Below are 12,540 nucleotides of genomic sequence, written 5' to 3'. Positions count from 1 at the left end.
AACAATCACTGGAGTCTCCATTTGGCTTGAGTAACTTAAAACATTTAAAATGTGCTAAACTTAGTAGTTTTAAACTTCATAAATGAATGAATCTGAAGAGTATTTTATCAGATGCCTCTTCCAATTATTTTAAATTATACTACTTTTTAGCTTCCTAATTTTTAGCTTCCTTCTGAGTTCAATTTAATATCTCCAAGTCCACCTAAGATTCCCAGTCCCACCTAACATTTTGAAAAGGAAATAACTCTCAATGATTATGGTATTTCAAATTATATTATTTTTATTATCATTATATTTTGAATCACAAGAATTTTACATAATGAGATATCATTATGAGATATCATTACATATGAGATATCATTTCAAATAGCAATGCTGAAAATTCCAAACCATTCTCTGTTATGCCAATGTATAACATCTTCACATTTTATCAAATATTTTTAAATCACATAATATTTCCCTAAAAACATTTAGGCATGAATCATTTTATCCAGTACTCTCATAATTCAGTAATGAAAGCTCTCCCAAACTATGCTGACTTGTTAGTCTTATATTCTATCTTTGATTGTGAGAGAAAAATACATTTACAACTTTAAAAATTTCTGACCACTTATTTAGGTTGAATAAGCATGTAGCAAATTCAAAATTGCACAATTTTATTTATTTGTGCCAAAATACAATTCAAAGATAGAAATAAGTGGAAAGTTAGGTGAGAGGTTCTGGGCAGCAACAGGAACAGAAGGACAGAGGTCGTACTCATGACATTCTCTCATAAAGAACAAAGTTTTAAATTTTAGAATAAGTTCTTGAATAAATATTTACCAATAAAGCAGCTACATCTATAACCATATAGATGGATTAACAACTTCTTAGGGTATTTACTATTGTGTGGAAACAGTAGAGGCATCCAAATATGTATGAGTCTTGAAAATTTACAGAAGTTGTGTTACAGAGATCAACCAGCTAATAGTAACTTACAAAAGACTTAAGGCCCTACCTAGGCACTTGTTTAGGCTGGAAGAAATTGAGAAATAGCATATATTTATATACATATATTTATATTTGTATATAAATTTATATTTGTATTTGTATATTTATATTTGTATATAAATTTATATTTATATTTATATATTTATATTTATACAATCATTTATATTTTGCCACTTAGATATATTTTACCATTTGTGAGATACTGTCGACTTCCTTAAATTCAAGAAGCTTTGGTTATAGCTATGTAGAGATTTTTAACTCTAGGAATCACCAAATATTCCCATCTAGCAAGTGTAGCCAGAGTTGAGACACAGCAATAATCCATGAAGAAACAGAGAAGTATGATTCAGTGAAATTGATCATTCTATTACTGTAAGATATTGCAAATACCACAGGACTGAACAGAATATGGATGACAAGCAAATAGAAATGCCAAGTTACAAAGTGGAAAAGGAAGTAGGACCTTGGGGGTCTGTGATGTTTTAGGTCTAGAGAAACCATGGGAGGAGACTGAAGAAGTCAGCAAAACAACGGAAGTATTGTACAGTGTTGCAGGTTGAAGTAGCCTAGTGACTGACCAAGTTGGGTACTTTAAGCATAAACACATTGGTTACCCAAGGATTAAACCAGACACACCAAGAAATTATGTTTCTGTCCCCAAAAGCAGAACCCACATAATTCATGGCAGTGAGAAACAAAGTTGACGCTAGATCTCAGTGTCAGAAGACTGACAATGAGGGAGACTGTCCTTAGTAATCAACAACCATAACCGTTTCACAAACTGAAGAGATTTGATATTCATTCTTGCCTATACATCACCAAATTCTGGCAGCTTTCTCATGCCCATAAAGTTAAAGGTGCAGCAACACAAGAATCTACCTACATGTAACAGGTCATTTTGGATTGCTGAGGGGGAAATTGCTGGAAGTCTGAGAAAGAGGAGACAGCGCCCTTGTGGATTTCTCTTTGAGTGGCAGCAGCTCCCTTGGTCAATACGAGTTCCTAGGTTCAAAATCAGAGGGATTGACTTTGCTAGTTTACCACACCCATTAGTACTGACACTGCTACTTTGGGAAAATTCTCTATAATTAGAAGCATCTATGTATGATTGCAGTGCCATCAGTTTATATAGGCTGGTAGTCTTTTCCAGCTCTTTTGGAAGTTTGAAATATACAATAAATTATACATCAGTAAATACAGATTCATTATGTAATTATTTGAAAGCATCTGAATGATGCTGAAGTCCTGGGCACTGTTTTAACTTTTTCCCTTTTAAAGATCTGCAGTAATTAATTTTGACATCTTGACTTGCTTTTGCATAGGACCAATGCACAGGCTCAGCTTTCTTCTCTAACAGCTCCTGATAATGTGGGAGACTACTATATTTCAGGAAAAATTTTAGGGAAAGTTTGTTGAGGTTGGGCCATCCAAGTCAAACAGCAGACACTGACATTCAATTATCTGAAAACTTTAAATAACTTCACATTCTAAAAGGCTTCTGATACTATCACACAAATGAAGAAAGTGTTAATTGGTATTAAAAAATTAGAAAGTAGCAGGCCAAGGATCTAGCAGGTCTTTCAGGAATTTAACCTAGTCTGGAACTGATTCCTTATATTTTTACTGGGCCATTTTATTTATCGAAACCTAGGCTCCAAGAAACCTACTTCCTAAGCTGTTTTCTTAGAAATATGCCTATCTTCTGTAAGAAAATCTTTTGGGATGAGAGCTAAGAAAATGAAAGAGAAAGCAGGAATCAGAAAGCAAAAAAGACATAAGTGAATCAAAGAATAAATACAGAATCAGATAAACAAAACAGTTGAAGTCTGGAAAATAAGAAAGCCCAAGCTAAAAGAAAATCTCTTTGCCAATAAAAATCCAAAATAAAACTCCCAAGGCTTATTCTGAGATTCAAACATAAATATTACATCTGTGGCAAGGAGCAGAGCATTATTAAAATTTTAATATTCTAACACAATTTCTCTCTTCTTCCAGAATACCTAATTCCCATTTCTCTTATTACCTGCATTTGAGAAGTACATTTTTTCTAAGTCAATTTACATTTTTATAAAAATGATGTAAAATACCTTTTCTTTTCTTTCTCTCTTTTCTTTTCCTTTTCCTTTTTTTTTTTTTTTTTTTTTTTTTTTTTGAAACAGGCTCTTGCTCTGTTGCCCACACTGGAGTGCAGTGCCACAATCATGGCTCACTGCAGCCTCGATTTCCTGGGCTCAAGTGATCCTCCTGCCTCAGCCTCCAAAGTAGCTGGAACCACAGGTATGCACCACCAAGCCCTGCTAGTTTTTAAAAAGTTGTAAAGACAGGGGTCTCCTTGTGTTGCCCAGGTGGGTCTCAAACTCCTGGGTTCAAATGATTCTCCTACTTCAGCCTCCTGAAATGCTGAGATTATAGGCATGAGTCACTGGGCCTGGCTTAAAATACCTTTTCTTAAACATTTGTTGGAAAAATGTTTTAGAGGAGAGGAGCTTTAAGATAATAAATTGTGTTTATAATCAATCAAAAATTTCCTTTTCAAGTGAATAGATAATACAAGTTAGATGTGTCTACTGGCTATTACATCAAAATGATTAGAGATGGTGAGAGGGTACTTTGGAGGAAGAATACTTGGCTTTGCTTTTCAGTAGTTGGATGATGCCAGGTCTTTCTAATATTTTAGGATTTTTTTTGTAAAATTAGAATAACAGTAAATTCTCATGTTAGGTTTAAATGAGGTAATAATTGCCTACTATCTGACAGGCAGTAAGTGCACAATGAAAGCTAGATGTTAATATTACTATTGTTATTATTATCATTGTTTGTATTATTGACATGGTTAAATAGACAATGCTTTTCTAGAGAAAAAGGATAAGTATATAATTTTGATTCCTCATATTCTCCACTGATTTACCACTGAATCACCACATCAAACACTGTGATTAAAAAGGCAGAAAAACCTGGAATGAGAATGGGGAAAATAAATTTGCCTAGCAACTATTTTACTAATCAATATTTCCAAATTTAATTAATTGTACAGGTAGAGTGAAGCAGTTGAAATTAAGTAAGGCTTTTTTTTTCATAAATCGATTGTTTCACTAAAATTTAAGTTCTTTGAGAAACTGTGTGTCTCATGGGACTAAACATGAGACTTACATGGCAAGACATAATGGGACATAGAATGATTGATTGTTTCCCAAATTCAAAATCCTCTCAACACTTTAGTAACATCAAAGTTAAAGGAAAAAAACAAAATCCCCATAATTAAATTTTTATTAGAACTAAGATATTCTCTAATAGAGATTTTTTTTACCTGGTAAAGTATGAAATACTACATGCATCTCCAAATGAATTGCTTCTTTGGTCACATTTGCCTATGAAATTGGGTATATTTAATTTGGATAACTTTATTTCCTGGGAGTTCTGCTCTAAAAACTTTCTAGAACTGAGAAAAGACATCTATTGAGATGTGAAATAAAATACAGAGAAGAAAGACAATAAAGATAAAATATATTTGAGAATAAAGGCAGGAAAGTAGACTATGATAAGGATGACAAAGAAGATCAAGGCCTAAAGATAAAAGGTCATTTTGTTCCAGACTTAATTCATATTGCATAAGTTAATGGTAAAATTCCAAACCCATCTGTAGGCATATCACAGACATGCCAAAGGATATGGCAGATTTTTAATCAATGGAATTCTAATATGCGTTAAGCTCTATGCTCAAGTTTAGATCATTTCAGATGCAAGATATATTTCCAGCAAGATCTCTTACCAAAAGCAAAACATCTGCTAAGAGCTTTCCATTTTTGCAACACCTTCTTTCAACAGTTTCTATAATTTCCAAAAAAAAAATACTAAGCAGAGAATACAGCTAAATGAGAACAGCTGCATGAATTCAGTTTTTGAATCTATTCTTTCATTTCTCCCTTCTGCCCCCATCACAGTTCTTAACATTATGTGGAATAAAAGAGAAAGAAAAAGTAAACACAAGTGAGATTAAGAATGTATTTTATACCAATATCCTTTAAGCTAAATTTTTTGCTCTAATAAAAATAAACAGGACAATTTTAATGAGTCACCAGTTTTCTAACCATTTTATAATTACATAGTTTCCTACATAAAAACCATCTGAAATACATAGTTCCAGTAGATTTTATAGAATAGAGGGAATTTGTAGGTGAGGAAAATGACGTACTTCCTAAGGACCATTTGGCAAGTCATTAACATCTGGGAAGGGATGCTCAGAATTCTTGATTCTCAAGATCATGGCTAAGTTCCTGATTGCTGGTAGAGAAGTTTCATGTGGCTGTCTGCTATGGGCTGAATTGTGTTTCCCCAGAATTGACATGTTCAAGTCTTTAACCCCAGTTAACTCAGAATGTGACTGTATTTGAAAACAGAGTGTCAAAGAAGTAATAAATAAATAAGGTCATTAGAAAGGGCCCTAAGTCAATATGACTGGTGTCCTTATTAGAAGAAAAGATGAGGATACAGCATACTCAGAAGGAAGACCATAGGAAGATTCGGGGAGAAGGTAGCTATCTACAAGTCAAGGAGAAGGGCTTCAGAAGGAACCAGCCCTGCTGATACTTAGACATGATCTCAGACTTTTAGTGTCCAGATCTGTGAGAAGTTTATTTCTGTCGTTTCAGCCTCCCAGTTTGTAGTACTTTGCTATGGCAGCAGTAGCAGGCTGGCACATGTCAGGCTAGTCAATTCTTAGTTTTTTAAAGATCAATGATAGTACATAGATTAGCCAGATTCTTTATTTTTTTTCTATTTCTATTTTTTATTAATGTATTTCCTAGAAACTGAGTAGAAATAAAAAGAAAAACGAGTTTAGTAAAAGATTTGTTGTGGGGAGATGATTTAAGAAAAAATATCTATTGTTTTCTCTCCTTGAATTCCACCTGGGAAAAGTTAGGTGTTCTCTTCCCTGTACTCCTATTATGGCACTTGAAGTATTATATTATAGCTCTGTTCTAGATTGTGAACACTATGCAAGTAGGAATTCTTTTTATTTTGTATGTCTATAGATGCCCCCATAGTATCTGGGACAGTCCTAGGACCTCGAACAGCTCTTGACACATACTGGACATTCAGTAAATGTAAAAGGTGTTCCATAAATATTTTGTGAATCAAGGGACACTAAAACAGTGGTAATTTCCCTCTCTTTTTTTACTGATGCAGAAACAGAGTTTAAGTGACTTTCCCAAGATTACCTTAATTTTGGCTTTTGAAGCAGCCCAAGAAACCACATTCTTCTTTTCTTGACTTCCGAATGCTTAATGCAGGCAAAGGAACCTGAAAACAGAGAATCGAGTATCACCTTCATTATTATGACTAGACAAGAATATGATATAGAAGTACAACAACCACTATATCAACCACTAGAGACAGCAGTATAATAACCACTAGAACATGGTATAGTGGTATAACAACCGTAAAATTAAAGAGACAGTCTTAACCAGGCACAGACAAAGATTGATTGGCTGGAGCTCTCACCATGTGAAACATACAGCATGTGGGGATGGGACAGAAAGCCTGTTCCTTGGCAGCTGGGTCCCAAAGAGGGGAGAAAAGATGAGAGGAGGGGGCTTTGAAATGGATGAAAAGCATAAGCCATTTCACTTCTCCTAGAGAGGAGTATGCAAAGGAATAAACAATCAGAAAAGTTGTTCTAGTGAAGTACCCTCTGCAGGAAAAGAAACACCAAAAGCCTAGAGTAGGTGTTTCCCAGCCACCTCCTTTCCAACCAGTTTGGTACGCCCAGCACTCAGACGCAAGGCTTCTGACAATATTTGCCTTCTCAGAGTGACTCAGCAGAATCGAGGATAAAAAGAATGTCAGCCTAACCTGAGTTTGGGCCTCTATCTGGAGTCAAACTGAGGCTATGTAATCATCAGTCTTTCACAAACTTTTTGTAGCCCTAATATAAAAGCTATATTATAAAGCTCCACATTTGGCACATGGTAGAAACCAAATAAATAGTAAAATGTTCATTTTGTAAAAATACTACCAAAAGAAACAACCTTGGAGAATTTCTGATTTGGCACAAACTTGAAAAGGAAGAGATTTGAAAATGAGGGCTGGCATTAAAAGGAATGAGATCATGTCCTTTGCAGGGACATGGATGGAGCTTGAAGCCATTGTCCTCAGCAAACTAACACTGAAACAGAAAAACAAACATTGCATATTGTCATTCACAAGTGGGAGCTGAACAATGAGAACACATGGACACATGGCGGGGAACACCACACACTGGGGCCTGTTGGGGTGGGGGCAAGGAAAGAGAGAGCAACAGGAAAAATAGCTAATGGATGCTGGGCTTAATACTTAGGTGAGGGGTTGTCTCTGCAGTAAACCAACATGGCACACATTTACTTATGTAACAAACCTGCGCATTCTGCACATGTACCCTGGAAATAAAAATAAAAGTGGAAGAAAAACAAAGGAAAAAAAGAGAATGAGGACTGGGAATGAGTGAGATAGAGGTGGAGAGGGAGTAGGGAAAATAAATATTTTTCCTAAAAGATTTTCAGCTGTATTTGTGCAGCTGCTTTCTGTTTTCAGAAACAAAAAGCAAGAAACATTTGTTCTTTGGGTTATCAAATATTTTTTCCAGTTAGCCCTCAGTACAATAGTAAGGAAATATTGCCTATTACCAGTGGTGTGCTAGCAAATGTTAAACAGCTGGTTCTTAGGGTAGGAGAAACCCTGATTTGTGGTATTTGCTGACTTCTGTGGTATAAATATTCAAACCATGATCCATTTCAAGCTCCTGTATGACATAACTCAGCTCACAAAATTCCTGAGAATTTAACAATCAGCTCTCACAAGTCAGTACAAGCCAAGTTCAGGATACCACTGCCAACAACCAGATATGCCAGGGAGAGGAAAGCTCCACTGCAAAAGGAACAGGTTGCCACCGAAGGTCTCAGCTGTGTAATAAACCAAGTAAAACAAGACTCTGGAGTCTACAGAATTAACCAGGAAACACACAGGTCTCATGCTTTGTTCAGGACATGGACTAAGTTCTGGCACACTTAAGGACCAGATCTAGGCTCAGGCTGTGGGGCAGTCTTATAGCCCCATATGATTTTCCATTTTCAGATGTTTGAGATAGGAAATGATTATAAAAAGTTAGAAGGAGCTACACAGGGACAGAAGCTCTCTCTGCCAAAAATAGTAATATTGATCTCAGTTACTACCTTAATCCTACTAACTAGGAGTTTAGTTATTATTTATCAACTTCTATGTTTGCTGGATGCTAAGAAGAGTTTGACAGAGATAAGGAACTTCCAAGGTAATTAGTACAAATATATACTGAACAGTTCCCCTGACCACCTACTGTGAGTGATAAAACTTATAATTTATATCCAGTGTGTGTAAAATGACTAAATGCAAGCATCTTCCATGTATTAAAGGCTTATATATGCACAGAGGCACAGTATGAAACTTAATTGTAATAGTGCTTTTTTGGTTCTAATTAAGTCAATTGTGGATCTCTTTGTGGGTGCACGTGATTTTCCTTAGGTAGTTAATTAGAGGCTGCCAATTTATACCTGTGTCTGACTGAGCACAATGGAGAGGAGGAAAGATAAATTAAGATTGGAAAAACGTCAGATGGCAGAAGAGATTACAAATGCTATTAAAGATTTAGCAGTATGAGGGCATAATGGGCTGCAAACTTTTTACAGTTCTTGGACATTTGTATACTAAACTACTATTCTTATACTTGGAAACATGATAAAGAATACAGAAGTTAGTTGAGAAGAGAGTTTTCGCCTCCTTGTAATTTGATAATGCACTATCTTCCTAAACAGCAATGGATTTTGTGTGTGCTCATCTTGCTTAGAATATGGTCAATAAAGTCCTCTTTATTTTTTACAAGTCTTTGTATTTAGCCTTCCTGACATTTACTTTTAGGGATTATTCTACTCTTTCGAATGCCCACCTTCCATCTTTTACATAGGTGCCTTCTAAATCCAAACTTGTCAGAGATTTCCTGTGCCGTTACAAGGACTTATATAGGTGCCTGTGAAGGGACATTTTAAGAGGGTTTAGACTTGTGAGTTCCTTCAGGTCACAGAGTCACACTCATAAAACCTGAGCTTTGGAGCTAAACTGATGGGTTCAGATCGTAACTCCAGCCTGGTTGCCTAAGGATGCTGTAGCAAGTGATTTAACCTCTGAATTGTCATTCTTCTTTTGTGATTTGATGATGATAATATGTTGTGATATAATACCTGTGAATTTTTAAAAAAACATTAAATATTTTTGCTTAACTATGTAAGTACAGCTATAGCTCAGTATCAGGAGCAAAGCAACTGCTCAACAATTATTAATATCCACCCTTCTGTTAAATTTTTCAGTCTATATTTCCACAACCTAGCACTATTCAACCTAGAACTGATAAAATATCTGATATGATAACGACATATCCTTTAATAATCAATTGACAAATCTCTAACAGTCTATTACTTAATATTGCTTAGAAGGAAACCTAAGGTAGTAGTTTCAAATTTGAAGGAGAAAGGGTGTCTGAATGCCTGGGGGGATTTTGCAAAGATAAATCCTCCCCCTCCACAGCCACCTTCAAAGGATCAACATTGATCTAGGATATCAGTTCTACTAGTTGTTTTCTCAGCCCTCTGAGGAAAGAAAAAATTATCAACTAAGCAAGGCAATAATTTATAAGCTATTTTGATTGTAGCAGAATGCAGCTTTTGAGTGTGAAGCTCTGAGTGCTGAAGTTTATGCTACAGCAGAATCATATTCATTAAAGAAGGATCACATATGTCTCCACAAATAATTTATAGATGTTTTTTAATTCAACGTTATTATATTTTCCACTTTTATTATTACCCAAATATCTCTATCAGGTCTCTATCTTCAGGTATTTTCAAGGAAGCATGCATATGTGTGTTTGTGTGTGTGTGTGTGTGTGTGTGTGTGTGTGCATGTTTTAATGTATTCTCCTTTCCTGTTCCTTGGATCTGCTTTTTAAACAAAACATTTATGTTTCTGCACTATGGTCAAGTGTCCCAACCCAAGATTTTGTTGCTACCTACCTGATGAGAATATTTAGCATATTAAACTTAAGGCACATTTTATAACTTATATTGTACATTGACATTACCCTTCTCTGAAGATATTAATGTTGCTCTCGAATTTCTTCTTTTATTCTTCTGAGAAGCACTGCTCTGCTCTTTTTATGATATAGCCATTTTATGATATAGCCATTTACAACTATATGGTAAGTTTTACAGTTTTCTCTAGTTATTTTTCTTCATTAATGATTTGAATGCCTTCCCTTCAAATTCTATTTTAAAGTTATTTTGATCAGAACCGTATTTTCCAGCCAAACAATTTCTTTTTAAGTTTATTGTTTGGGTATCCTCAGTGATAATTCAGAATACAAAATTCTGATGTTCTAGGCTCTTCTCAACATTCTCATTTATCTACTAAAGTCACAACCTGAATATAAAAAAGGAAAGAAATTGAAGTCGTCTACTTCCTTCTCATCTTTAACTTTCTAATTGGACTTCAAATTTACCAGAGAAATAAATGAGAAAAGTTCTCACAGTATCATGTAAATCTGCTAACCTGACTAGAAGTCCATTTGTAAAACTAGAGTTTTACAAATTTCCCTGGGCTCTCCAGCAAATCTCAGATATATGTTCAAGGAATACTACGCTCACCTTTTAACAAGTCATCTCAGGACTGAATGCAGAGACCTTTGTGTGCCTCTGCAGGGAAGACGTCTTTTGATGTCAGTACCTGTTCATTCCATTTGCAAGTCCCTGTAAACCTTCCTTATTATTTTCTGATTCTAAAAAACAGACTCAGTGGCTCAGAGCTTCTTTTTCTTCTCCTTAGCCACGTTCTTCCATCCAACAGCCACTTGACACTGGTCTTGATTGTTTTTCATCTTCACGGAGGAAGTTGTTTTTATTCTGCCTTTTTGGATTATTTATCACATCCTATCTGGAAGTAAGGTTACTTGCACTTATAAAAAAGCTGCAGCATGGAGGATGGGTCTCCTCTCTTTTATCTGCTTATCTAGCAGGCCGACTTACTCATATTCATAACAGTGGGATTATAAATCTTGGGATTTCTGCCTGAGTCTCTAGCTTATTGGAAGGTTTACCCCACTTGTGAATATTTCTTAAACTTCTGCATAAAAAAGGAAGTGGAAATATGTTTAAATCTCTTGCCTCCCAACCAAAAAAAAAAAAAAAAAATCACACCACATACACTGGGGAAAGTATTTGACAGCAGCCAACCACTCCATCAATGCACTGAGGGAAACAGGAAATTTGCCTCTAAAGACTGGTCACTTAAAAATAGATAAGATGTTGCGTTATGCAGTTTATCACTGGCACACAGCCTGGAATCTAAAAGAGATACGGCTGTGGACAACTAACACTTCATTAAAAATTGAAAACATATTACTCACATTAGTGGTGAGTTCCTTTTGAATACTTATCCTGGGTGTATAAATTCTATGATAGTGATCCCACTGAAGCAGACTGGGGTACATTTTGCAAACCAGGGAAATTACGTGTGCTTTTTATGATATTCCACTCTCCCACCCCAGTTACTTATAAGGTAACAATAACCAGGAATTTGAAGCAATGATTTGGAAAGAGCACTTACGGCTCTGAGAATAGCCAGACTAGCAAGGTTACAGACACCTGATTTGCAGATGCTGTTAGATTTTAAAGAAGCTTTTTAAGAGAAGCTTTCTGTTAGTTGACATGCATTGCCAGAGATGTGATTTTTCTCTCTTTTTCTTGGCTACTGTTTTAGGGTTTATACTTGGCATAATCTAATCTGATATTAGCCAGAAAGAGTACTGAAGAGAGAGACTTTGCACTATGAACTCAACAACAAAATAAAAACAATAGCAGTGTCTCAGGGCTGTTTTCTTTGAGATTTATTGGGCCTTATTAAATTTGGAACCAGTCAAGAAGAATATAACAGCTGTTGTGAATTTCAAACAAAGGCAAAACAGTCTCTTCTCTGTTTTCCTCCTTTGTAGTGTCCCTGTAAGCTGGTGAACTCTCTGGGCAGGATCTGTCTTACTTATGCTTACTCACTGGAAAGCATGTTTACGTATAAAACGTGATATCAGTAAGAAAAATCCAGGAAATTTGTTTTACTTCTCATTTCAGGGCACTTAGGAATAGCTTATAAAAAGGAAGCTGAACTATGAAGCTTACAAAAACTGATTTCCACAAAGCCAAATATTTTGGAGCTGTTTTCCATGGTATTTCTTCTCTCCTCCACGCACCTAAATCTTTACTAAAGAATTCTAAGAACAGATTAAAAATTGCAGGAGTGATATGTAGAGATATCAGTATTAATTTGAGCTTGTGCCTCAGGAAAACTGAAAATGCTAACGCAAGCTCCTGGTTATTTATGTGAAAGCAAAGCCCAGGATGCAATATGACTTTGAAATAGTAAACAAAACAACAGACAAAAAAACCCTCACGGTACAAATTGTTTTTATTTTGAATATTTTTTAAAAAGGGAATATTCGGTATG

General features: G+C 35.4%; 1 long non-coding RNA gene across 1 annotated transcript in view; it reads right to left on the bottom strand.

Moving 5' to 3' along the window:
* Positions 1-6,034: 6,034 nt before the first annotated feature.
* Positions 6,035-12,540, bottom strand: part of LOC139364105 (uncharacterized) — a 113,459-nt gene continuing 106,953 nt past the window's right edge. Inside the window, exon 5 of the long non-coding RNA XR_011625384.1 lies at positions 6,035-6,291. This is a non-coding gene — a long non-coding RNA (uncharacterized lncRNA). The remainder of the gene's footprint in view (positions 6,292-12,540) is intronic.

This window comes from Macaca nemestrina, chromosome 7 (assembly GCF_043159975.1).
Source record: "Macaca nemestrina isolate mMacNem1 chromosome 7, mMacNem.hap1, whole genome shotgun sequence".
NCBI classification, from domain to species: domain Eukaryota; kingdom Metazoa; phylum Chordata; class Mammalia; order Primates; family Cercopithecidae; genus Macaca; species Macaca nemestrina.
Note: the sequence above shows the minus strand (reverse complement) of the source record. Positions and strands in the feature narration are given on the sequence as shown.